Source organism: Petaurus breviceps, unplaced genomic scaffold, assembly GCF_028583685.1.
Source record: "Petaurus breviceps papuanus isolate PSGF00001 unplaced genomic scaffold, PetGlider_PUasm1.0 91133, whole genome shotgun sequence".
Taxonomy (NCBI): Eukaryota; Metazoa; Chordata; class Mammalia; order Diprotodontia; family Petauridae; genus Petaurus; species Petaurus breviceps.
Genome location: NW_027187419.1, coordinates 85,115,108 through 85,142,825, shown reverse-complemented (window position 1 = coordinate 85,142,825; position 27,718 = coordinate 85,115,108). Strand labels below are relative to the sequence as shown.

The 27,718-nt window shown below is 35.3% G+C and overlaps 1 protein-coding gene across 27 annotated transcripts in view; it reads left to right on the top strand.

Moving 5' to 3' along the window:
• The window catches only part of BAZ2B (bromodomain adjacent to zinc finger domain 2B), a 376,035-nt gene that overhangs the window by 25,140 nt on the left and 323,177 nt on the right, over positions 1–27,718 (top strand). Inside the window, exon 2 of one of the 27 annotated variants that reach the window (XM_069079729.1) lies at positions 5,370–5,482. The exons of the other annotated variants lie outside the window; for them this stretch is intronic. The gene's annotated coding sequence lies outside the window, so the exon portion shown is untranslated. The remainder of the gene's footprint in view (positions 1–5,369; positions 5,483–27,718) is intronic. 27 annotated transcript variants of the gene reach the window in all.

Sequence of the window (27,718 nt, the reverse complement as noted above, 5' to 3'; positions counted from 1 at the left end):
CACACACACACACACACACACACACACACACACACACACACACACACCTAGCCGTGTGACCTTGGGCAAGTTACTTAACCCCAATTGCCCTCCAAAAATAAAAAAAAAGAAAGAAAGAAAGGGGAATGTAGCAGGGTGGGCAAGTAAGGACAGTTGGTATTAAGCATTGTTGTCCTCTGCGTCCTCCTCCCCCAACCCCCTCAAACTCCAATCCATGGCACTCTCATGAATACCAGGGACAATGGGGAGCACATGTGGTAAAGGGGTAAGTCACAGCTCCTTGTTCTTAGAGGTCCTCCTCTCCCAGTGGTGAAGTTCTCAGGGAGCTCCCCTTAGGCATGGTGTCATCTCTTAGCTTGGCTTCTGTGGAATTGTGAGCCAGGTCTGCTCTTGACTTTAGAGGAAACAGACACTGCCACCAGTTGATCTGAAGATGCCACTTAATACACCAATGGGAAGATGGGAAATCGAGACCCTATGAGGCAGGAAGGTCCTCTTCCATTTAAAGGAGGATGAGAAAGGAGGTGACTTGGTGGATGTTGAGGACTCCAGGCAGCTTCCTCTCTGAGATCTACTAGAAAAACAACAAGCTCTAAATGTCTGGAAAAGCTTCCAATCCTAGCTAAACTGATGCTTTTATCCAGAACCCAGAGAATAAAACAAAACACCACAGTCAATTGGATTAGACCTTTGGTTTGGTATGATTTTGCTTCAAATAATTTTCAATGACTTTTCTCATTTATTCTAATGTCTTTGGATTGTTTGAGATGTGTTTTTGCCCAGTTAAAGTGTCCTAGCTAAAATGAAATGAGCCCCTTTCCTTTGTATCGTCAACATTTAATTTGTTGACTTGAGTTGCTTCGTTTAAAACTCCCATCCTTAAATATGTTTTACACATACACACACACACACACTTCCAACTTATTCAGGGTACTTAAAAGATCAGCACTACTATTATGCTTCTATACTACTAAATAATTTTATTTTATTGACTCAACAGTAATTTAACAAGTATTTCAGTGCCAATTGTGTGCAAAGTACTGTGCTGAATACTATTAGAATATGAATTTCCTTGAGACTAAAGATTGTCTTGCCTTCCCCTTTGTATCCCCAGTCCTTAGAACAGTGCTTTGTATATATAGTCAGTATGGTCAGTATTTAATAAATGCTTTTTAATGCTTTCATATGAAGATGTATGTAATACATGCCTCCTGCACTCAAGACACTTACAATCTACTGGAAAGGCAAAGCATAACTACAGAGAATATTAAGAGATTCAGCAATGAGATAGTCAAATGACTGATACACTAAATGGCATAAGGGGAGGCCCTGTTAATCTTAAGAGAAGGTTAAGATCACAGTGGGTTGGAATGGTCAGGGAAGGTTTCATGAAAGAGGTGGGATACATGCTACTATAAGTAGCAGGATTTTGGTAAGTGGAGAGGAAGTCATTCAGAGATGGAAATAGTAAGAATAAAATGGGGATAATAATAGCACCTGTTTTGCAGGATTGATATGAGAGTAATTTGAGATTTATATACATATATGGATGTATACACACATGTACACACATATAAAGCACTTTATAAATGTTAGCCATTATTATCATACAGCCCTAGTATATAGAGCTCTGGACTTGTAGTCAGGCAAACCTGAATTTAAATGCTGCTTCAAACACTTACTAGCTTTGGTAACCCTGGGCAAGTCACTGAACCTCTGTCTCCTTATCAATAAAATGAAGATAATATTAGCACCTACTTCACAGGTTTCTTGTGAAGATCAAATAAGATAAGAGATATAAAACACTTAGCAAACTTTAAGGTGCTTTATAAATATTAGTGATTGTTATTGCCAGGTACAGAGAGGAATGAATTACAGTTATAATTCAAATTAATAAGGATTTGTTTTGCTTTCCATAAATCTTTTTATTCATCTCTTACACCCTTCTAGGATTGATTTCCCATGGTAGCTATTTAGGATCTGTTTTTTTTTTTTTCTGAAGGCCCTCTTCCTAATTCTCTTTTTCATATCTCCTGCTCTATTGAAAAAAAAAATTGAAGCCAGCTGGCACAAACTATGCTATCCTCACCTTGGCATTATCTTTGTATTCACATTAATCTTGTCCTTTCAATCAGTGTCAGAAGAGGAGGTGAGGGCATGTCAGGTGGGTAGAATAACATGAGCAAAAATGCAGAGATACATGTTTATATACAGAACATCATGAGTTCATCTGGGAGTGTAGTAAAAGTTGAGGTTGAAAAGAGGTCAGGATCATACTGTGAAAGACCTTGACAACTAACTTATTTGTACTTCATCCTGACAGTGGGGAGTCATTGGAGGTTTTTGAGCAGGGGAGTGATAATCATAAGATTGTAGAATTTAGAGTTGGAAAGAATCTTAGTGATCATTTTGACCAGACACCACATTTTACAGGTAAGGAAAGTGAGGCACAGAGATGTCATATTTATGCTTAGGTCTGACTCTCCTACTTAGTAGAACTGAAGTCTTTTAACTACCAAACTCTTCCTTTTTTACATTATATTATTCTAATTAAAGTAATCCATTGTAAAACTCTCTGAAGTAGTGATTCTATTTTTAGTAATTTGTTTTTGGATTAGTGGGAGACAAATCTTGTGAATACTAAGGAAGTTGATAAAGACTAATGAAAGTTGAGATAGTCCAGCATAGGCATGATATTAGTTCAGACTTCAGACTTTTCACTCAAGATTACATATAGCATCTATTACAGACATTATTTTTTGAGGAAGATTTTTTTTTCTGGGTGCATGGTAGAAATAAAGTTACCTTTGTCAGTGTTAAAAAAAATTGTCTAAATCCTTAAGTCAGCTACTGTGTCAGTTTTCAGGGTCATAATACACCGTACTGTTTGGAGGAATGTCTGAGAACCCACTATGAAGGCTAAATTATCTGACCCAAAATGAAAAGTGAAAATTTCATTCATTGAAACTTCAAGTGTTATACAGTTGGCCAGAACCTGCCTTGGCTGTACTCGAATTCCTTCCTTAGTGACTTACTCCAGGTAACTTGGTCATTCATGGGAAAAGTAAATTCCAATTCATGACAAAGTTATAAGAAAAGTATATTTGGTAGTGAGAACGGTGAAGGGAAAAAGCTAAGAAAGATCAGAGTCCTTCCTGCCTATGGGTTACTTTTAAGATAGCTTAGACTGCAATTTTTTATAGTTTAGATTATTTTTCTTAAAAAATTAAATTACTTTATATGCTATTCAGCACTTGACTCTTAGCTTTCAGCTGTTATCTTAAAGCACTTGCTTCTATTTTCCCATATCCTACCTTTGTTGCCATAGAAACAGGAGTGGAATAGGAAACTGGCAGCCAGCAGCCAGCAACTGAAATTAATGAGCATTCTAACTCTCCACCTGTAGCTGCTGTTTCCCATTTCAACTCCTGTTTTAATGGAAATGAGCAAGTAAGGTAAGACGTTCACCAACACAAGAAAGAAAAGTCTAGAACCAAACTTTGGTTTTCCTCAGAGCTGTTGATTTGGCCACATAGACATTGGAAGACTTCAGGGAGATTTTCATGTCTTTCTCTGGCTAGACTGGTAGCCTTCCTTTAAAGCTGTAACTTGAAATGCCCATTTGTGTGATTTTCATTCCTAATGAATTCAAGAACAGCATGGGAGGTAAGGTGGAAGGTACTGTTGAATTAAAAGCAAAAAAAGTCTACCATAAATAAAACACTAAAGTATCCTAGAAAAAGAAAGTCTTTTGTTTTAACAGCAACAGATCAGTTTCACATCTTAAAAAAAAACAAACCAACCCCAACATTGTTGATATAGTTCATATTTTAGTATGAACACTTCTTTTTATTTATTATAATTGATTATAAGTTTGCAACTGTCATTTGAAGAATTTAAATTCCATTACTGGCAAATTTTCAAAGGTTAACCCACCAAAGTTCCTTTTCTTGTGGATAGTTTTCCTTTATGTTCTACTGCAGTAGCAGGTCTTTGGCTATAGCTGATTCCTCAGCTTCCTCTCTTTTGAACTCTGGGCAAAAAGTTTTCACTTACTAGTAATTTCAGTCGATCCTGAAAATGGTTCTTAAAATTTGAGAGAAATTTACTATTAAAAGTTTAGCAGGACATAGTTCTACATATTCCTGATAATAGTAATAAAAATAAAAAATTCAAAAGGAAGCAAATATTTTCTCCAAAAGAATGTAAAAAAGCATCTGTACACCTAATTTAGGCAAACTAGTTGGTCCTAACCTTTGTTCCATTTAACCTTTGAAAAGTAGAAGCATCTGTTATAAAGGTACCCTTATAGGTAGAGATACTTTCAGTGAAAGCTTGTAAGTAGAGACCTCAGAGGCTTCCTAGAGGTGTTTTGTTTATTTGCACTTTTAATTAACAAAGAAAATAAAGTTGCCTTTTTGAATTTTTGCTTAGAGGCCCTTGATTTGAACTTGTTGCATTTCAAAGCACAAGAACAAGTCACAAAGTGGTGATGTCTTAGGAACTTGCCCTGTTTTTACCGAGCTGGTCTTTGAGAATAACACAGTAATTAAAAACAGCTGCTTGCAATTTCTTTTTAGTATGGTATGTTTACCATGGTTCTCCCTAGGTTTGGATTTTCTTAAGCTATTTGAATATAAGGCATTAACTCTTTCATTCTATTTTGGGACTCATATTCAGATTCCTAGATTACAACCAAATTTCCTTTCAGGGTTGTATGACCTAAAACAAAACTAGCGGTTTTTTTTCACTTATGTCTATTCAGAATTGCCAATGGACTGATAGTTCTAAGTATCATTCAGGATTCATCATATTGGATAATTATATTAAAAGAAACATATTTGAGAAATTCAGGTATTCCTTAGTCCTGTTTCTCAAAGTTGGCAACTTAGGATAAGTGGAAATTGTTAGGGTGGCCTTTTACTGCTTAGTAAATCATAGTGATTTCATCATTGGGTGGGTGGGGGGAGGATTGCTTTTTATCCTCCAATTTAGGTAATTTATCCCATATTAAACTGATTTTTTTTATCTCAAGGTTGTAAACTTGAAAAGAGAAATGACTTTTTGGAGTATATTCATGTTTACAAGAAGTTATAGTTCTTGAGGGAAGACTGGCTATAGAGTCTCTCACTTTTTATTCATTGATTATATTTTCCTATTTTAAAATTGTTAGGTCTCAGATATTATCTAAAAGACATATAGTTAGCGTTTTTGTTTATATTGTTTGGATATTTTAATTGTTTATATTTTGTTTATTTCAAAGGTAATAGAAAATTAATCTCTTTTAAAATCCATGTAAAGTGCTGGATAATACCTTTACAGATCTAAAAAATATTATTTCAAAAATGTCATAAACAATATCTTTTTAGGGGTGGGATTGTGACATCAGAAAGAACTTAGCTGTTTGCCATGAAGTTGACATTAGTTCATTTGCAAATTGAGTTCAAGGCTGAAGTCACCTTTTGGAATGATAGCATCCAAGGTAATTAACATTTAATATATAGTTATGTTTGGTTTTTTAATGTTGCATTTAATTTTTCATAAAGTAATTATTAAAACAGCCATGGTAATGGTGTAAAATATTTTCCTCTTGGAATTAGGATTTAGAGAGTTGGCAGTTGGGTTTTATGTTAAGTCAATTTCAGTAACAAATAATTTTGAATTAATTTCTCTTTGATAATTTAATGTTATTTGAAGATTTAGATATGATACCCAACCTTAATGGCAAATGAAAAGTCTTATATATAGCCATTTCTTTACTTTACAAGCAAGCTTTCCACGTGAATGGGTAGAGCCCCAAACTTGACACCAGAGCATTCCAATACTTGTTGAGCAAATGACCTTTATTTCTCTCTAAATCAGAGTACCCAAAGATTGACTTGATGAAATTTAGAGCGATACCTTTTCTTACACAAACAAGGAAACTTAGCAATTTGCCTTTGCCCAGAATTTCTCCTCCCTTTTCCTTGGAGTTCTAACTTGCTGTTGCTATAGACTTGTGATTTCATTGCCTCCCCAGTAGATACATTTAAGAGCACTAGAAATAAGTCAGCTGTTTGTTTGTATTCAGGACCTGTGATGTATTAGGTAAAATTCTGGGTACTGCAGGGACTATAGAAGTAAATAAACTTGGTCTGTGACCTCAAGGAAACACACAGCTTAGTGGAATGTGATGGTCAATAAAAAAGATAGAGACAAAGTGACATAGGGTTGCCAGGTGGAAGATATAATATAAATTTGGGGGCATTAAGGAAAGCTTCATCAAGAATGTAGTGTTGGAGTTTGCATTTTAGTCTAAAACAAGGATTTGTCCTCTCCCTGTCCCAAGGTTCCTTGTTTCACCATGTATAACTATATTATGATAGGAATATGTATTCCTAGGTTTAAACAACTGATACACAGATTTTTACAACACAATCTAGGTATAAAATTTGGGGCTGTTTTCATTATTTTAACTTGCAATTTAACAGTACTTAATTTTTTTCAGTAGATACCATTCTGTTTTTACATTATTCTTTTATATATTATAATTCCTGCATAACCTTACTATTTCATATGTCAAAATCAATTTCCTCTTAATTAAATTTTGCTTTTCCCCCAAGTTTTTTTGATGTTTAATTTTCAGGACTCGTGAAAATTATATCCTAAAATGGTTTGGAATATGTAGAACATAATATGAAACTATGTGTATAATCTTCATAGTCATATGTTCCCATTAGTAGTTTCAATAAAAACTTGTTTCACTGTATACCTTTGTGAAGAAGTCAATGTATATTTCCTCTCATGTTAAGTACTATTCATTTACCATGTTCACTGTGAAAAGTGGTATTTGTCTAATAGTGATTACTTTGAGTCATACACTTTAGTTTCATATACATTGGAGAAACTAAAAAACTTGAAAATTTTAGTGGAATATTTTATTTGTTCTGATGAAAAAATGCAGACATGATAATGTTTTACAGATGTTAGTTAATATGGAAAAAATGCTTGACTAAAGAAATTTCCTTTAACTTGGAATGTTACTTTTAAAAATTCATCTCTGAGTTTCTGCCTTTTAACCTGAATTACTTTAAGAATGTTAAAGTTTGGAATATGTTTGAAAGTTTGGAGTTTTACTATATGTATAAGCTAATATTTGTTTATTTTGATGCTTTAATTTTTTTAGTTAATTGTATACTATAGAATATATAATTTATACATGTGTATATATATATCTATATATGTACACACATATATTTATACCTCATCCTAAACTCCACAATTTTCAAAGGCTACATTATTGTTTTGTCATATGGGTCAATTTTCATCTTTTTCCTTGTAAGCTCCCTGTAGTCAAATCAAGCCACACCTCCCCTGGTTCTGTTTTCCTAATTATTTCTCCATAAGTTTATTTAAAAGCCATCCTAAATGCTCAAACAACCTCTCAAAATACATCTAGCTATTTCTCACCTAACCTCTTATTCAAAAAATAATTATTATTATATGATAATTACATGGAAAAATCTAGTTAGTTAAGAAAATGAAAAATATTTCCATTTAAATAACAAGTCTATTTCTAAGAACATAATAGAAGAACATGTGTATTCACATGTTTTGACAAATTTGTGTATCTACAATTTTTTATATTTGCAATGGGCATTTGAGGATGAAACAAGGATATACTCTGTCCTTGCCCAAGTTCCCATATCTTTTTAAAAAACCGAATACTAGTAGACATTTCATGCTCAAGACAATGTTGGAGTAAAATGTTACCTGAGAAAAATCTTGGAAACTTGGAAAGTTAATGAAAGGAAAGTTAATTTGCATAATCTAGTCATAAAATAGATTTACACCACTTAAGGTGAAATATATTCTACAAGTAAAACATCTTATTTTTTTCATTATATTTACAATTCATCATTAAATATTGGTTTCTATTTAAACAGACTTTAGTGTGCAGAATTACAGATGAAGTCACATTAGTAGTGCTTAGATAATGCAGAAGATTAAGCAATTGATATTCTTGTTTAGTAATAAAAACCTAGGAGCTCCTGAGTATAAATTTAGCAAAAAGATGCTTTTGAAGATTAGCTAATGATTTTAGCAAAGCTATCACCTACAAGTTTAGTAGTTGTACAGAAGATTATATTTACAGGTTTTAGAACAGACTATATTTATGTGCCTTTTCCCAGGCACATTTATTTATTTGGCCCAATTTGGGAAAAAAAAAAGGTACTGTTTGGGTCACAAGAGGAAATTTGAAAATGTTTGAAATTTGAAAGAAAATGATGCAATAAAATCATAGCCTTTCCAATATTTAGAGTAGTTAGGTTGATAGATGTGATTAAGAAACCACCAATATTATCACAAAATGCATCACATTCAAAATAAAGTGAATAATAATGTTAAAAAAAATTAGAATTTAACAAGTTTAGTGTGGAAGCTTAAGATTTAAATCATAGGATCAGAAATCTAAAGTTGGAAGGAATCTCATAGGCCATCCAGTAAAACCCCTTCATTTTATAGATGAGCATTTTGAAATATTTTATAATAAATTTTTAGGGGACCCAAGGTTGTTTTAAAAGTATTTTGTAATATGATCCTTCAGAATTAGACCTTTCAATTTCTCTTGCTATTTCCCCTATGGTCCGTTTGTTCTACATAACTGGAAGTTCAAGAACTTTGAAGTTTGTCTGCTCCTCATTTCTTATAGCACAATAGTATTCAATTACATGTGTGTGTGAGGGACAGGGGAGTTGGGATGCTTGTCCAGGTTTTTTGGAAGTTGTTCAACTACTAGAAGGATGTGGTGGAGTTTGCGTATAAAGAATAATCTTAACTTGAGTGAGAGTGTCTAGTTAAAAGAGAGCATGTGGTAGCAGTTGTAGGGAAAAAGCCAAGGTGGTTGATAAAGGGTTGGTCAATATCACGTGTAGTATAAGAAAAGAATATGGATCACTTGCTTCCTCAGTATTCTCTTTAGACAGATGAAGTGGGTGAATTGTGCCAGCACTAACATATTTATTTGTTGCTTGATTGCTTATTTATCAAGGTAATGTTTTAGATGATATTCATCCAAGTAAGTAGACTCTTCCAAAAAAAAATTATTTACTTTTAGTTTACCACATTCAGTTCCACAGTCCTTTGACTTCCAGTTTTTTTTCCCTTCCTCTCCTCCCCCATTTTACCCCCATGTCGGCATGCAACCGATATAGGTTCTACAAATACCTTCACAATAAACATTAGTCAGGTTGTAAAGAAGAATTATAACTAATAGAATGAACAAGAAAGAAGGAACAAAGCAAAACAAAAGAGAGAGAGCAAGCAGTTTGCTTCAATTTGCATTCAGACTCTGTAGTTCTTTGTCTGGATGTGGATATCCCTTTCCATCATGAGTCTTTTAGAGTTGTCTTATAATCATGCATTGCTGAGAGGAGCCCAGTCTATCAAAGTTAGTCATCACACTTATGATATGTCTGTAATTGTGTACACATTTCTCCTGGTTCTGCTCTCCTCACTCAGCATCAGTTTCTATAAGTCTCTCCAGGCTATTATGAAGTTTGTCTGCTCCTCATTTCTTATAGCACAATAGTATTCAATTACATTCATATACCACAACTTGTTTAGCCATTCCCCAATTGATGCACATCTCTTTGATTTCCAATTTTTTGCCACCACAAAGAGAGCTACTATAAATACTTTTGTACATATGGGTCTTTCTCCCACTTCTATGATCTCTTTGGGATACAGCCCTAGAAGTGGTATTGCCAGGTCAAAGGGTATGCACATTTTTATAGCTCTTTGGGCATAGTTCCAAATTGCTTCTTCAGAATGGTTAAATCAGTTTACGGTTCTACCAACAATGCATTAGTGTTTCATTTTTTCCACATCCTCTCCAGCATTTATCATTTTCCTGTTTGGTCATCTTAGCCAATCTGACTAGTGAGATTTGGTACCTCAGAGTTGTTTTGACTTGCATTTCTCTAATCAATTTAGAGTATTTAGAGCATTTTTGCATATGCTTATAGTTATCTTTAATTTCTTCCTCTGAAAACTGCCCATTCATATCCTTTGACTATTTGTCAATTCGGAAATGATTTGTATTCTTATAAATTTGAATTTATCAGTTCTCTGTATATTTTAGAAATGAGACCTTTATCAGAGATACTGATTGTAAAAATTCTTTCCCAATTTTCCACTTCCCTCCTAATCTTGGTTACGTTGGATTTATTTGTACAAAACCTTTTCAGTTTAATGTAATCAAAGTTATGCATTTTGCATTTTGTAAAGCTCTCTGTCTCTTGTTTTGTCATAAATTCTTCCCTTCTCCACAAATCTGACAGGTAAACTATTCCTTGCTCTCCCTGATTGCTTACAGTATCAGCCTTTATATCTAGATCATGCACCCATTTAGACTTTATTTTGGTATATGGCATAAGATATTGATCTATGCCCAGTTTCTGCTGTACCATTTTCCAGTTTTCCTAGCATTTTTTGTCAAATAGTGAGTTCTTATCCCTAAAACTGGAGTATTTGGGTTTATCAAACAGTAGATTACTATAGTCACTGACTACTGTGTCATGTACCTAATCTATTCCACTCATCCACTACTCTATTCCTCAGCCAATACCAAGTAGCTTTGATGATGACTGCTTTATAATAGAGTTTAAAATCTGGTATGGCTAGTTCACTTTCCCTAGCATTTTTTTTTTCATTAATTCCTTTAATATTGTAGACCTTTTGTTCTTCCAGATGAATTTTGTTACTATTTTTTCTATCTCTATAAAATAATTTTTTGGTAGATTGGTATGGCACAAAATAGGTAAAGTAATTTAGGTAAATATTGTCATTTTTATTATATTAGCTCAACCTAGCCACGAGCAACTGATGTTTTTCCAATTAGTTAGATCTGACTTTATTTGTGTGAAAAGTTTTTTGTAATTGTGTTTATATAGTTCCTGGGTTTGTTTTGGCAGGTAGATTCCCAAATATTTTATGATGTCTTCAGTAACTTGGAATTTCTCTTTTCTCAGTTCTTGCTGTGTTAGAAATACATAGGAATGCTGAGCATTTATGTAGGTTTATTTTATATCCTTCAACTTTGCTAAAGTTATTTACTATTTCAAGTAGTTTTTTACTTGATTCTCTAGGATTCTTGAGATATATCATCATATCATCTGCACAAAGTGGTAGCTTAGTCTCTTCTTTGCCTAATCTAATTCTTTTGATTTCTTTTTCTTCTCTTATTGCTACAGATAACATTTCTTTTTTTCATTTTTAAAATGCTTTATTAACTTCTGGTTTACATCATTCATTTCTGCCAGATTTTGAGTTACAAATTTTCTCCCCATTTTTCCCCTACCACCTCCCTAAAATAGCAGTCCCACAGGATATCCCCTCCTCCAATCTGCTCTCACCCATATCTTCTCCCATACCCCCTTCGACTTTTCCAGTGGGGCATGGTGGATCTCTATGCCCCAGTGCCTGTATATCTTATTTCCCAATTACATGTAAAAATAATATTAATAATAGCATATATATATATATTTTTAAACATTTTATTTTAAAACTTTGAATTCCAGATTCATTCCCTTCCTCCCTTGTCACCCACCCTTACTGGGAAGATAAGCAGTTCAGTATAGGTTATACATGTGTAGCTAATGCAAAACATTAATATAGTAGATATATTGTAAAAGACTGACTATATTTCCCTCCCTCCTATCCCACCTCCCACTTGTTCTATTCTCTACTTTGATCCTGTCCCTTTTAAGAAGTGGGTGCTTCCAACTTCCCTCCCCACCAGCCTGCCCTCCCTTCCATCATCCCCACTCTCATCCCCTTCCCCCCTACTCTCCTGTAGGGTGAGATACCCTATTTAGTGTGTATTTCATTCCCTCCCCGAGCCAAATTCACTGAGAATAAGGTTGACCCATTCCCTTTTGCCTTCCTATTCTTCCCCTCCATTGTAACCATTTTCTCTTGCCTCTTCTATATGAGATAGTTTACCCCATTCTGTCTCTCCCCATCTCCTCTCATTATTACAGCTAACATTTCTAGTACCAAATTGAATAAGAGGGGTGATAGTGGACATCCTTGTTTCATGCTTGATCTTATTGGAAATGCTTCTAGCTTATCCCCATTACATATGATACTTGTTGATGGTTTTAGAGAGATGCTACTTATTTTAAGGAAGACTCCATTTATTGCTATACTTTCTAGTGTTTTTGGTTTTTTTGCTTTTTGGAGGGGAGGGGACAGGGCAATTGAGGTTAAGTGATTTGCCCAAGGTCACATGGCTAGTTTTGTGTCAAGTGTCTGAGGTCGGATTTGAACCCTCCTGACAACAGGGCCAGTGCTCTACTCACTGTGCAACCTAGCCACCCCCTTTCTAGTGTTTTTAATAGGAATGGGTTAAGTAACTTCTTTTTACACATACATGATTGTCATACCTAGTTAGGTTGGGTTTTTAGTGAGTTGTTACCTTGACAAAAGACCAGTTTGATTATTTCATTTTAGGAATAAATGAGATAAATCCCAATCTCCACTTAAATATATTAATTTAATAGGAAGGGAAGCAGTATGGTGTAGAACAGTGCTGTCAAGCTCAAATAGAAAAGGATCCCTGTAATTCTTCACAGAAGGCAGGGTTTGAGGTTGACACCTCTGGTGGAGTAGATAGAGATTTGGCCTCAAAGACAAAAATTTGATCTGGATTCAAGTCCTTCCCCTGACACATACTGCCTTGGAATCTGAGCAGGTCACTTATTGTCTCAACTCTAAACTCTGTAGGCCAATAGGTTGTAGAGAAGGTGCTAACCTGTATTGGTAGAGAATGTTTGTTCTCCTTAGAGTTCCCCATACTGATGAAATTATAGGGCTAGTCCCTAGTTCTATTAAATACCTCAAAGATGAGTTAGCTCCCTTATGTACATGACATATATAGACTATATTATTTCATCAATATATTAATTTCTTTAAAACTTATTTCAAAAATATTCATATAATAGCAAATGTTTTAAATCACAAAAGCAAACGTTTGGAAAAGTGTTTTTCTGAGAATGAATCCATATTACATAATCAGGTGATTTTTTTTTTACATAGACTTTAGATCCCTTAATTTATTTTAACAGAATATAACACTTTAAACACTTTAATCTCCAAACCCTTCATTCAGGTATAATAAGATTTTATTAACTAATTTGAAAGGATATTCTTTTATTCCAGATTCTTAAATTAAGTCAGAATTCTGATTCATCACAATTTGGCTGTTTTTTGTTTGTTTGGTTTTTTTTTTTGCTAAATAGTAATTTACATCATTTTTCTTTTTTATTAAATGAAGTTCCTCATGTTTGTAATTATAAAACATTGTGATAAAACATAATGTAAAACATGGACCAAGTAGAATATCTACTTGTCTAAATATGGTATGTATGATTCAGCAGTATCTTAACATTCACAAATTTAGCTGTAGTCATGGTTGGGCTAGAATACCAACTGGTCCTGCTGGAGTCAATGGAGTCTTGCTGGAATATTTGTGTATGCATTAATTAATGTGCATTACGGGATTTGCTGAGCTGGTTTTGGAAGACTATGAAAAAAGAAAGTTTAAATAAGAGATTAGGTAAGAAATAGCTAGCTAGATGTATTTTGAGATATTATTTGAACATTTAGGATAGTTTTGTAGAGAAATAATTATGAAAAAAGAACCAGGGAAGGTATGGCTTGACTTGATTAGAGGGAACTTAACAAGGAAAAAGATAAAAATTGATCCATATGACAAAACAACTAATGCAGTCATTGAAAATTGTGGAAGATAGGATGAGGTATAGATTTCCAAGAGTAGAAAATTTCAGTGACACAGAATACCAAATATACCAAAATTTTCCATGTACCACCCTAAGCAAATGATTTGTCTTATATAAAGATAAATATATATTCTTGCAGCATTGAAATTTAACATACATCTTCATTTAATTGGTATATAACACAAAGGATATGGAATACTATACAAATATAACAAAAGACTTCTGTAAAAAGAATAATGCTACCTACATTCATATCTCTTATTTCTTTGTCATGTGAATTGCGAATCTAATCAGAATCCCAAATCACATTTTAAAATGAGGTCCTAGATACCCACTCAAACTGTACCATTAATAATTCACACTTCATTTTCTTCCTAAAACTTATGCATTTTAAAAGAGATATACAGTCTGGTCAGTGAGATATTCTTTATTTATGTATAAATTATTTCCTGGAAATAATTTAGGTACATTCAAATATGCAAAGAATGACTAAATTTTTGAAGTTTGAAGATGTTTTTAGAACTAAGTGAACTATTTTAATTGTCTTTCAGGTACTAACATAAAAAGTACACATTAAAGTACAAGAAAGTAAAAATATTGCCAATATGTTATTTTATACACCTCAAGATTATTTTCATGTCTGCAGGGTCAGCCAAACTTAGGAAAACTTCTTATGAATTTATAAGAAAAAATAATTTATCCTTATAATTGTGCTAGATGAATACAGTTGATATAGTGAAAGATGATCTTTTTGCAAGACTTTATAAGGTTCCCTGAGCTTCTTTAAAAAAAAATTTTAGCATCATATCTCCCATTTTGACCTGTTGATTAACAGAAGTTCAATTTAGTGGTACTTACACATCATGTGTAAGTGAGACATTTAGTTGATCTACAAATACCTATTAAATACTTACAATATGCTGGGTACCATTGTGTTCCAGGAATACAAAGACTGCATATAGAGAAAATATAGTGCCAGCCTTCAGGGAGCTTATGGTCTAACTGGGGAGGCAATATTTACACGTATAGAATTTTGTTTTTGTTAAGTAATTTCAGTTGCATCCAACTGTTCATGACCCCATTTAGGGTTTCCTTGGTAAAGATACTGAGGTGGTTTGCCATTTCCTTCTCTGGCTCATTTTACCAATGAGAAAATGGAGGCAAACATGGTTAAATGTCATGTGTAGATAGGTGTATACCAAAAAGATAAAAGATTATTGGGGGGAAGTTTAAGAAGGAGGCTTTAGCTGTGGTGATCAGGAAAGGTCTCATGTCAGAGTAGATGGTGTTTAAACTAGGCCCTGAAGAACACTAAGGTTTCTGAGGGACAGAGATTGAGGAAAGAGTGCATTTCAGCTATGATGGACAGGCACCAGCAGGAATTATGGTTGTTGTGAATGAGAGGATATCCAGGAGTTGCTGATCTTTGATCTGGTTGTATATTTGAAAATTTCACAAGATGTCACTTCAACCACATTAGATTCTGAAAAACTGAGACTCTAAATCAAGTATCAGTATTGATTGACACCATTCAATATGAACTCCCTCATATCTTTTCCACTCTCTTAATCCCCTCAATATCATTCATTCTTCCTTCCCTGCCTGTCTCCTCTGTGACCTTGCTCCATTCTCTCAGAAAGGTATAAGGCCATTGCTTGTATTATATTTTTATCCCCACTGCCTAGCACGGTGCCTGTCACATAGTAGGTGTTCAGTGAATGCTGGTTGGTTGATTGATGGGACTGTAATAGCTGTCAATGGTGAAAAACTGCTTGCTTTATTTTGCTTGTTTTCTCTATGCCACAGAGAATTATCTCTGGACTGGAAGGGATAGAACCAAACTAGCGAATAGAAGTCAGTACCCAAGAGAAGTAGAGAGATAATAAGATAGCATTAGCTGCCCTTAATGAATTCTTGTCATCAGGAACAGACGAACTATATATTGGAGTTCTGAAAGAACTAACTGACATGATTGCTCAACCACTATCAGTGATCATAATCTGGGAAAGATAATGTAGAATCAAAGAGATACTAGATTAGAGAAGGACAAGTATCCTGGTTTTAAAAATAAGGTAATAGAAAGGAAGTCTACCAACTATAGACCGGAGAGCTAGACTTTAATTCCTGGCAATGTTTTGGCATATATTAAAATGGAGCCTATGCAGTCTACAGGGCTTACTCTCTCAACCCCTGTTCCATTTGCACTAGTGGATTGGGTCTTCAGAACTTGGCTGTACCACCAGATGTTCTAAAGCTATTGGCCCAAGCGTCCAGTTTGATTTTCCTAATGTTGTATGCTAATACCAGTTAATATCTTCCAGGTATCATTTAACCATCTGATATTTCCTTTATGTCATCAGTTAACAATTAGTATCACTTAGCTTTTACAAAGAAAATTTACTGAGGAGATATTGTAAGATGCAAACTATAAAAACATTCTCCCCAATCAGGACTCTTTTCTCTATACATTGCTTTCTTGGGAGAATGGAATCAAACTTGAAGTAGTAGCTACAAATATTCCTCCCACTAAGTTTACTTCCAAACATGGCAGAGATGCTCTCTTCCTAATAGGACCCTTGGTATTCTTGCTGCTAGTAGGTTGATTTGCTGCTGGGCTGGGTTATTAAGATCACTGATGAAAGCACTTCACTGGGTTTAGTGGTTGCCTCAATGACCTTCTTTTTCTCTTTTTTTTTTTATCAACCCTATCCTAAAACAAACAAACAATAAAACAAGACAAACCTAGTGACTCTACCTTTGAACCTGTTGTTCCTTCAGATTATTATTCTAGCTCTCTCTTATTTTTACTGAAAGTCTTAGAAAGTAGTACCTTACGTTTTCCCTCACTAACCAATTCTCAATTCCTTATCATCTGGCTTTGGTTTCCAATCTTCAATTGAAATGACTTTACCTGAGTTCACAAATGACTTCATTGTCATTTGATAAAATTGATAATGTTCTTTTCTTTCCTCCTGTTTCTGTACCCCTCTGCAACATTTGACACTGGACCACCCCCTGCTTAATACTCTGTTCGCTTGGCTTCTACAATATTTCACTCTTATGCTTTTCCTTCTACCTAGATATGCTCATAGATTTAGAGTTGGAAAAGACAGTAGTGATTATCTAATCCAGCCTTAAGTATGAGTCACTATTCAAGTCCTGTAACTTAATATCCATCATTATTTCCACTGTACCATGCTACCTCTCTGATTACTTTTATGCATCCTCATTCTACTTGTATAACCTTCTCAAGTCCATCCTCCTCACCATTGCCTAAATAATCTTATTAATACCTAAGTAGAGAAACAGTGACTTTGGAGTCAGAGGAACTAGATTTAAATCTTGGCTTTGTTCTTACCTGGGTAACCTTGGACAAGTTACTTTACCTTTCTTTATCTCAGTTTATCTTTAAGACGAAGGTGTTGGATGAGGTGACCTTTAAGGTTCCTTCTAGCTCAAAATACAAAGTCTCATGATGTTTTGTGATCATATAATTTTTTTTTCAAGAATCTTGAATTTCTGTCTGTTGCCTGCTAAAGAATATTTAAAACTCTTGATCTTGGGTATTCAAGACCCTCCTCCATTTGGATCCAACCTATGTGCTTAGCCTTTATTAGGGAGTCAAGGAAGTTACTATCCAGCAAAAACTGTGTTCTGTCTTCTTGTATGGTGCAATCCAGAAACAGGGGCAGTTTAAGATATTTAATCTGTTTAATCTCAGTCAACTGAAAATAGTGTCAATATTATATTCAGCATATTTTGATGTAGTAAATTTAATAAAATGTATGTAACATTTATCCCTAAAACATCTTAAGAATAATAAATCATTAAGAATCAAAATTTTTGTTTGTTTCAAAAAAGTAAAAAAAATGCCATTCATAATTTGTCTAAAGTTCTATATTAGCAACAGCTTATATTTATACAGCAATTTACAGAAACAAATGCTTTAAACATTATCTTGGTACAAAAATGTTGCAGTGTGTGTGGTGTAAATATTAGCATTCTTATTTTATAGATGAGGAAACAGCGCTTGAATGGTTTGCCAGATAATATGGGTCATATAGATGATATGTGGTAGATCTGGGAATCAAGCCCAGGTTTCCTAACTTCCAAGGTCAGTGCTCTTAAAATACAGTTTGCCTGAGATTTTCCATAATCTATTGCCAGTAAAGATTTACTGAAGTTGCTGCCTGGGCTTTAGATCTCTTCTCTCTAGAGGTCTTCAAATGAAGATCTTGGGTTCATATATTGGCAAGAGGGTGCTGGTAAACGTTTAGCAACTGTTTCTCCAAAAAATAGTTTAATCTGAATTATTGACATTTTCCTATCACTTTCTTACATCTAGAAAATCAAGAAAAAACAAATCTAGCCCTATCTGTAGCTCTTATGGATTTTCAAGGTATAAATACTCACTCTGAAAATTTATCAATCAGCTCTTCAGAGCCTTATGAACTAGCTGCACTACGGCCCTGGATTAGGAATGTCATAGAAGTTTTTGGTTAGAAACAGATTGAACAGGGGCCACTGGGTGGCACAGTGAATGGAGCACCGACCCTGGAGTCAGGAGGACTTGAGTTCAAATCTACAAATCTGCCCTCAGACACGTGACACACTAAGTAGCTGTGTGACCTTGGGTAAGTCACTTAACTCCAATTGCCTTGCCTTCTCCCTTCCAAAAAAAAAAAGAAGAAGAAACAGATTGGACTAGATACTTCTTGACATCCTGTTTGGCTCTTAGATTCTATAATTTGGGGTATCCAATAATTTTTCTGTGGGTGTTCAGTGAAAACTATGTAAACTACTGCTATCTAAAGAACGATAGACTTGTAGTCTGCATTAGGAAGCTGTTTGATGTTTTTAATAATAAAAATGCTTTATATAGTATAAAAAGTGTATAACATATATAGTATAATGTGTATATATATACTATATATGCACTATACATAATATAATGTGTAAAGTGTGAAGATACATTAATCAAGGCCATCAAGTGTTATAGTTTTGTACTTTGTCATATAGCATATTGTTGAAGAGCATTTTGAATCTAATTTTCAGTTCAGGAGAGAAGTTTAAAATCAAACTGCAGCAAGCTAATGAAAACAAAAAGTCCCCCGATGTCAAACTCCTCCTATATCTTGTCAAGGCCTCGATTCTCTTTATTGTAAACTCTTTGAGGGAGTGTCAGATACTTCTGTCTTTCCTCCAGGTGTAACATAACTCTGGACATAGTAGTATTCCTACTTGTTTATGAGTGCATAAAATTTGATTGTCTCCAAATTAAACCAGTATCAAATTTCTTATGTTGCTATGCACAAAGGCCTTGTAAGACAACTTATTAGTTGCTCTAATGTACTTTGTAAAATATGATTCTTAAAAGTAAACTTTGCAAAAAAAAAAGTAAATTTTGCCAGAATTAATTTTGTAAGGCACTGAAAAATAAGACTGTGCAATGGTTAATGTTTTCAAAATCTTGACTTGACTAAGGATTAAATTCAAACTTCTTACCAAGGCTCCCCATGATCTGGCTCCAGCCTGTTTCTAACCAACTACACTTATCTTTTTCTGTAGCCAAACTGGTCAATTCACTGTCCCAATAATATGCCATGTTCTTTATTGCTTCTGTGTTCTTCTTTGTCTAGAATAGTGGTGTCAGAATCAAATAGAAATGAATCCACTAGATAGTACTAAGGATCCCTGCAGGCACATATTAATTAAAAATGACATGTTAACATTAACTATACATTATCATATTTTTATTTATTTTGTTAAATATTTCCCATTTACCTTTTAATACAGTTCTGGCCACACTTGGGAGTATTGTGAGTCACCTCCTGGCTGCATGCTTAACATCTCTGGACAAAAATATCCTTTCCACTTTTCTCTGATAATCAGAGTGTAAATTTAGAAAAAACATTTGGTTTTAACCAGGGATATCTTGACTCCTAACTGTGAGTAGACTCACAAGTTCTATCTTGAGCCATCTCAAATTCATGTTCTTTTTCTTGATGACCTCAATAACTCCCACAGCTTTAATTGTCTCCATGACTTCTAGTTCTATATATCCAATCCTAGTTTCTCTCTAGAACTCTGGCTTTATTAATTATTATTAATTAATAAATTAATGGCTTATTGGGATGTGTCATAGGTACCACAACATATTGAAAACAAAGAATGACAGAATTCAAGAGTTGGAAGGGACCTTCCTGTCCATGTAATCAAATAAAGACATGAAAGGAATCCCCATTGTCACTACAAAAAGGATGACAAGCCTTTTCTTGAAGACCTTCAAAGAGATATAATCCAATTGTTGCTGGGAGCCATTTGTCTTCTAGAAAGCTTAAATTATTAGGAAAATATACCAGATGTCAAGTGTAAATTCTTCTTTGAAGCTTTCACTTATTGCTTCTGGTTGCCCTCTGGGGTCTATCAGAAAAAGTCTTAATTCCTCCTCCCCATGACAGTCATTCAGATATTTAAAGGAATCTATACAGTCCCCACTGAGTTGTTTTTCTTTACCAAACAATCCCAGTTCCCTAAATTGGACTTCATATTGCATAGACTTATTCATCATTTTCTCCTAAAACCCATCTTTCTTCCAAAATTTCCTCTTTTTGTTGAGGACACTATTATCCTTTCAGTCACTTAAGTTTATCACCTCAATGTCATCCTCAACTCCTCATCCTTATTCTCAATTAGACTGTATATAAAATTATTGCCAAATCTTGTTCTTCCTTCAAAATATTTTTTGTGCATATTCTTTCTTTGCTTTACTCATACAACCACTACCATCATTCAGACCCTCATATCCTCTCAAGTAAGCATTGGCCTCCCTGCTGCAGGTTCCTTTTTTTTAATCCATACTATATAAAGCTCCCAGGTCTGAGCTCATCACTTCCCAGTCGGTAACCTCCAGTGGCTCCTTGTGACATTCAAGATCAATTGTAAACTTCTTTGCTTGTCATTTATCACAATCTGTTGCTAACCTACTTTTTCCACCCTATTACATGGTGTCCCACTTAATGCACTCTACAGTCTAGCCAAACTGGCATTTTTTCATGGTGCTCCTCCATCTCCTGTCTTTACTTTTGTACTGCCTCTTTCTCTTTTCTGGAGTTCTGTCCCTTCTTGAAATCTCTGCTTTCCTTCAAGATTCAGTGCCACCCTTTTCATGAGATCTTCCATGGTCCACAGGCTTTGGGCTTTGTGTATACATTTTCTCCTCTGTTATAATGTAAGCTCCTGGAAAGCAGACTCATTTCTTTTTGTCTTTGTATTCCCAGAGCCTAGCTTAATATCTGGAGGATAGTAGGTGTTTTATAAATGGTTGTTAATTAATTGTTTCTATATAGAAGAAAGAGTTCTGGTTTTTTTTTTATCTTGATTTCGTATTCTGATGTAGTGGCTAGAGGACAAAAATAGAGACTTACAAGAATACTATTAACACTTCCTCCCCTTGTTAACTAAGTAAATCTGGGCAAGGCATTTCATTTCTCCAGCCTAAGTTTCCTTATCTGTAAAATACATTTGTGGTTGTGGTTACCTAGCTCTAAGAAAGAAAAAGATTAAACCATACATATTCTTTCAAACTATTCTCTTCTTAGTATAGAGCTGCATTGGTTATAATAGAATGAAGGTCACCAATTCAATTCAATTCATATGCATTAGAGAGAGTTATGCTTCTCGTGGTAACAGTATGTAAGTGCTTAATTTCCAAAGTTGGGTAGTTAGCAACACAGACAAGATGTACAAAAACACTTTCTATCTATCCTTAGAAACAGGACAGTATATGATAAGGGACTTTTATCTTCCCTTCTTTGCCTGGGCCTAATATGAATGTAGTATAAATGAGGCCATCCAAAAGAGGCACTGTTTAGAAGAAAAAGGTACACAGTTCTCACCTAGACCAATGCTAACTGGTAAAAGAGATTGGTAACTTTTATGATCATTGGAAGTGTAATATTGAAATAGCATTAATGACACCATTTTGCCTTTATCCACCATTTTGTGAAGTTAAGTCCCAGAGTCACCTGAGTTTGGAGAAATCGTAAGATTGCTTCCCCCTCCTAAAAGTCACCCAACTTAAAGAATGTCACAAAATAACCCCCTTTCCCTCCTCTCTTCAGTGTCTCTTGATTGTCTACCAATCCCCACCTCCCACAAGAAATCAGGTATGTTAACCTTTTCATCATCTTGATAGGACTTGGTTTTGTTATTAGCTAGCAGCATACAGATAATGTATCTATTCTCTTTATTTCCTTTTATTTACTATTCACCAATTAGAAGAAGTCCAGAAATACCTAAATAATAACGTCAATATAAGAATAGCTTATATTTACAGAACTCTTTGATTTTTACAAAGGGGTTTCTTTCTCAGTAACTCTTTCAGGTAAGTAGTACAAGTTTTCTTAACCCAGTTTTATGGATGAGAAAAATGAGGCTAAGTTTTCTATGGTCATATTAGCAAGGAAATGGCACACAGCTAAAAAGAACTTCAGCTCTCAACCATGTTTTTCTGAAGTCCAGACAAGTATGCTCTTACCAATGTACCATGCTGCCTGTCACGTAGCGCATACCCACAGCTAATCTACAAACATTTAATAAATGTCTATTCTATGCCAGTCACTGAGCATAGGGGTACAGAAGTAGGAAAATTCCTACATAAAGAAGCCCTCTGTTGAAAAGGAGGAGATAGATACAGTTAAGTAAATACAACACATTTACAGAGTGAATAAGGGCAAAAACTATGGCATTTAAGCAGGGTCTCTTGACAGAGGTGGTTCTTAAAATGAATCTTGGGTGTAGTTAAGGTTCCAAGAGATAGAAATGAGTAAGGCAAGGGAAATAATATAGGCAGTAGCATATAGAAGATGTAGGTAGTACTATGTGGAAAATTGAATATTGTAGAAGAATAGGAAGTATCTGGTTTGGCTGAAGTGTAGAATGTATGGGGGAAGTAATGTGTAATGAATCTGGAAAGAGGGTCTAGGGCTAGTTTATGAACTGGTGTTTGTATTTTTACTAGAATCAATGGGGAGCAACTTGAGTTTTTTTGAGCAGGGAAGTGACATGGGTAGGCCTGTTATTTAAGAATATCAATTTAGCAACTGTATGGAGGATGGGCTGGACAGAGGAGAGATTAGATACGGGGAGACTATGAAGGCCTGGACTAGGATAGTAGCCATATTTGTGAAGAGAAGGGTGCAGATTGTGAGGGATGTCGAGGAGGCAAAATTGACAGAACTTTGCAATTGGTTGATACTAGAGGGTGAGTGAAATTAAAAAAGTAGAGGATGACTTCTTGGTTGCCTTTAACAAAAATAGGAAAGTTAGGAGGAAGGGCAAGTTTATCAGGACAAATGAGTTTTATTTTGGTCATGTTGAGCTTAGTTTGTGATGCCTATGGGTCATCCAGGTGCAGATGCCTAACAGGAAGTTGGTAACATGGCACTGGAGCTCAGAAGAGGAATAAACATTGGATATGTAGATTTGGGAATCATCTGCATAGAGATGATAGTTGTATCCATGGGAGCTGATGAGATCACCAAGAAAGAGAATGTGAAGAAAGAGAATGTGAGGAGAGAAGAGGCCCTCAGTAGAGTCTACTATAAATCCACATATATCTGGTAGGACATAGATGATGTTGTTGGAAAGGAGATGGATGATAATAGTTCAAGCAGAGAATCAGGAGAGAGTAGTGTCAGGAAAACCCAGGTAGGAGAGAGTGTCCAATAGTAGGGGGTAGTCATCAATGTTAAATGGCAGAGAGAGGTCAGGAAGGAAGGGTAGTGTATTGAGGAATAAAGAAATCATTGGAAATCTTGGAGAGATCAGTTTTTCTACTCTAAAAGTAGCTTGACTAAAAGGGGTTCAAAAGTGAACAGAAGGAGAGAAAATAGAGGCAATTAGGTAGACAGCTTTTTGTAGGAGTTTTGCCATGAAAGAGAGCAGAGATATAGGACTCGTTATGATTATACAGTATTTCTAATTTTGGTGAAAAGTCACTTTGGGTCTACACTTCATTCCTGGTTAAGAGGAAAGTCACTTTACAATATTTCTTTGCTTGGTGAACTTTGATCTTTGTACTTCAAACAAAATAGAATTACAAACTAGTTCTAACTTGCCTGATTATTTATGAAATTCTTAGAAGTACATGCCAGTCTGCTACCCTCAATAAAAATTAAATAATTTAAAGTGGTAATGACCTTAGATGTTTAATTCAGCTTTTTTTCTCAGTCATACAGCAGGGGAAAAACTATAGAAAACAAAGCAGAAGGAATACTGGGTCAAGGAGATGGGGGACCTAGGGTCTAATTATAACTCTGTGACAAGCTCGTTCTGTCATCTTTAGGTTTCACCTTATTTAATCCTATAACTTGAAGCTATTGGACTGCATGAGTCCTGAGGTTTCTACCAACAATAAAAATTTGATTATCCCATTATTTATTAAAGAGTTATACCTTGCTTACTCTCAAAAAGTATTTATAGTAGCTTTCAAAAGTAAACAGGTTAATACAGAGCAATTGAAAATACAAATGGAGCAAAATTAGTGAAATGAGCAGAGGAATAAATGTTATCAGGCACCTGAGATTAATTAATTATTGCAGATGAAATTAGCTTTGAGTTTACTTGTATGTAAAGCAAATTAGAAACACGTTGCTATATAGTTCTCTTTGATAATAGAAATTATACTCACGTGAATAGAACTTTTTATGTGAAGAGGCATTAGATAACATGAAAGACAATGATATCTACTGTAGTTTTTACAAAAGATATCGAAATGTTCAAATGTGTGGTTCTGATGTTGAATCTCCACAGAAACTTGTAGTATAACATTACACTGTAACTCAGTGAAAGGATTTCTGTGGGTTTACCAAGAGTATGTGATCTGTGTTCGTTTTTTGATTAACTGAATATAGGATAAAACTTCAACAATCTGGAGAAATATATAGTTAATTTGTTAGATGTTATAACCTGGACATTGTATAGTCCAAGGACCATACGTTGTCTTTCTCAAATATTAGATATGTCTGATGAAACTTTGCCAAGTGCCAGCTTGTAGTCAGTTTGTATTTTAATTTTTCTGACAAGTGGCCTAAAGTCCTGATATACCTGCTAAAGAAAAATCCATATGCTTTAGGTATTTAGACATTGAGGAAGAAGATAATTGTGTTTTATTAGTGAGTTTGTAACTTTAGTTTTGTTCTTACTCAGACATAGACCAGTTCACCTAAGCATGACCATAATTTGCATGGTTTCCTGGCCGGGGTGGGGCAGGGGGGTGGGGTGGTGGATGGACAATATTTTTTCTCAAAAAAGAACTTTGAATCTGACTAGGCAGTTTATATGAGTATTTTGTTGAGATCCCAGGGTTCTGTGACATATTACCTGGAAGCAATGACTCACTTGAAAAAGACTAAGGGTAGGTGGTCAATTGCTTAGACTCTGAGAGAGCCTCAATATGACCCATGAGGAAAACATCTGATTTTGAGATATGCATCCCGTAATGGGCTTATCTACAAAATGCACATGCAGGTAGGCAAAAGATTTGACCTCTTGGATGAAGTTATTGAGCTTACATTAGAATGTCGGAGTTTATATGCAGGAGATGAAGGAATAAAGATATTCTATGAAAAATTTGACAAACCTAGTCAACATGTACTTTAATACTTTGTGACTTCACTACAAAGAAGAGAATTACAAAAACTATGTTAGAAAATGAAGTTGAGGATTAAGAAATTAAAAAGGCTAAACATCTGTGCATTTTAAAGAGCCTCCCATGTGCATATCATGAAAACTTAATTCCATAAGAGACCTGGAAGTTGGGGGCAGGGCCAGAGCCAAGAAGGCACAGTAAAAGCTGGAACTTGCTTGAGCTCCCACAGCAACCACCTCCAATACCTGTAAAAAAAATTACTCTAAAATTTTAGAGCTACAGAACCCACAAAGTGACAGAGAGGAACAAATCTCCCTCTGAAGGCAGCCTGGCAGGCCTAGAGGAAGGGTCTATCATACCAAACTGGAAGTCAAGATCAGTCCCTTAGGGGCACAGACTGGGGTGGCCCCGACCAGTGACCTAGACTGGCCAGATCAGACTTCAGGAGAGTGAATCACCAGCAGCTGTGGTAGTTTCTAGACTTCTCAAACCATAAACACCAAAAAGAAAGTAAAAGGTCTGTGGTAAACCCTGTTGATCCAGGATGAGAGAGGAGCATGGTCAGGCCCCTGCCCCCAGGGCAAGAGGTACAGGGCTGCAGCTGCTGCTGTAGGGCTGCCTCTGGAGCTCCTGGCCTGTAGATTGTAGGGGGACCAAGTGACCATTCAAAGGGTAATCAATTGCTCTTGCTCTACCTACTTGGATCTGGGTCACAGTCTTGGGTGGTGGTCCTGGGGTGAGGAACAGTGTGCCAGAGCTTGTGGTGGCTGTAGAAAGGGTGCCCTCCTCATAGCTCTGACAACAGCTCTGACAACAACTGCGAACATCTCAGCAATTTGGGGCACAGCTCTCTACTCTGGAAGCAGAGTTTTACTGTGGCAAAGAGCTCAAAAGCCAGGTAATTGGCGGGCAAGATGAGCAAACAGAGGAAGCGCAATAAGACCATAGAATTTTTTTTTTCTGGGGACAGAAAGGATCAAAATATGTAACCAGAAGAAGACAACAAAGTCAAAAGTCCTGCATCAAAAGCTTCTGAGACCTGGAAGTTTCTAGACATGGCAAACCCTGAAAAATATAACAAAAAAAATGAAGCATTCTCAACAGACAGAAGATGACTGATTACCAATAAAATTTAGTGTCTACTTTATGTCAAGCCCTGGGAATACAGAAGGGAAAATGAAATTGCTCATGCCTATAAGGAACTTCCATGTTCTTAGGGGTAAACAACTTGTGTTACATATAAGTGAACACAAAATCTATACAAAGTAAACATAAAGTAATTTGGAGTATGGGGCAGGAACTAGAAGCCAGGAAGGTCAGGAAAAGAGTCATTTCAAAATAAGTTGTATTGTCTGTCAGCAGCTTATGAGAATAGAAGTTAAAAATTAGCCAATCAATTTGCTCTGCTCTGGTGTTTGCACTGCTGAGTGGACTGTAGTGTAGAGTGTTCACCTGTAAAAGGTGAGATCCTCAAGATTCTCTTTTTTGTGGATTAAATTGTTTTGATTTCACCAAGCCCTAGAACATTTGGCACCTTTTAAAAGAAATTCATAAACACTCCAAGTTTAAAGTTTGACCTAACTTCACACAGGAAAAACCAAGTTGCTGAAGATCTCATCCAATTAAAAGGGCAGTTCATAGAGTTTATTCATATATGTGTGTATAGACATACATAAATTACAATAAACATGTGCGTGCCATAGGGTTTTACTCTATGTAAACCTTTTCTGAGCCTCATTACTAGCCCACCATCTCCCTCCCTCTACCTATGATATTGTTTTAACTTTGTATATATTTCACATGTACTTGTATATCATGCACGTTGTTTCCCCAGATATGTTGTAAGCTTGTTGAGGACAGATACTGTTTCATATTTGTCTTTGTATTTTCAACCTAGTACAATGCTTGTCACATTAAGTATTGAATAAACGCTTGATATCAGGGCGGCTAGGTGGCGCAGTGAGTAAAGCCCCAGCCCAGAGTCAGGAGGTTCCGAGTTCGGTTCTAGCCTCAGACACTTAAAACCCCCACAAAAAAGCTAGCTGTGTAACCTTGGGCAAGTTACTTAACCCCAATTGCCCTCCAAAAAAGGCAAAAAAAAAATAAATGCTTGATTTCAGGGCGGCTAGGTAGTGCAGTGAGTAAAGCCCCAGCCCAGAGTCAGGAGGTCCCGAGTTCGGTTCTGGCCTCAGACACTTAAAACCCACACAAAAAAACTAGCTGTGTAACCTTGGGCAAGTTACTTAACCCCAATTGCCCTCCAAAAAAGGCAAAAAAAAAT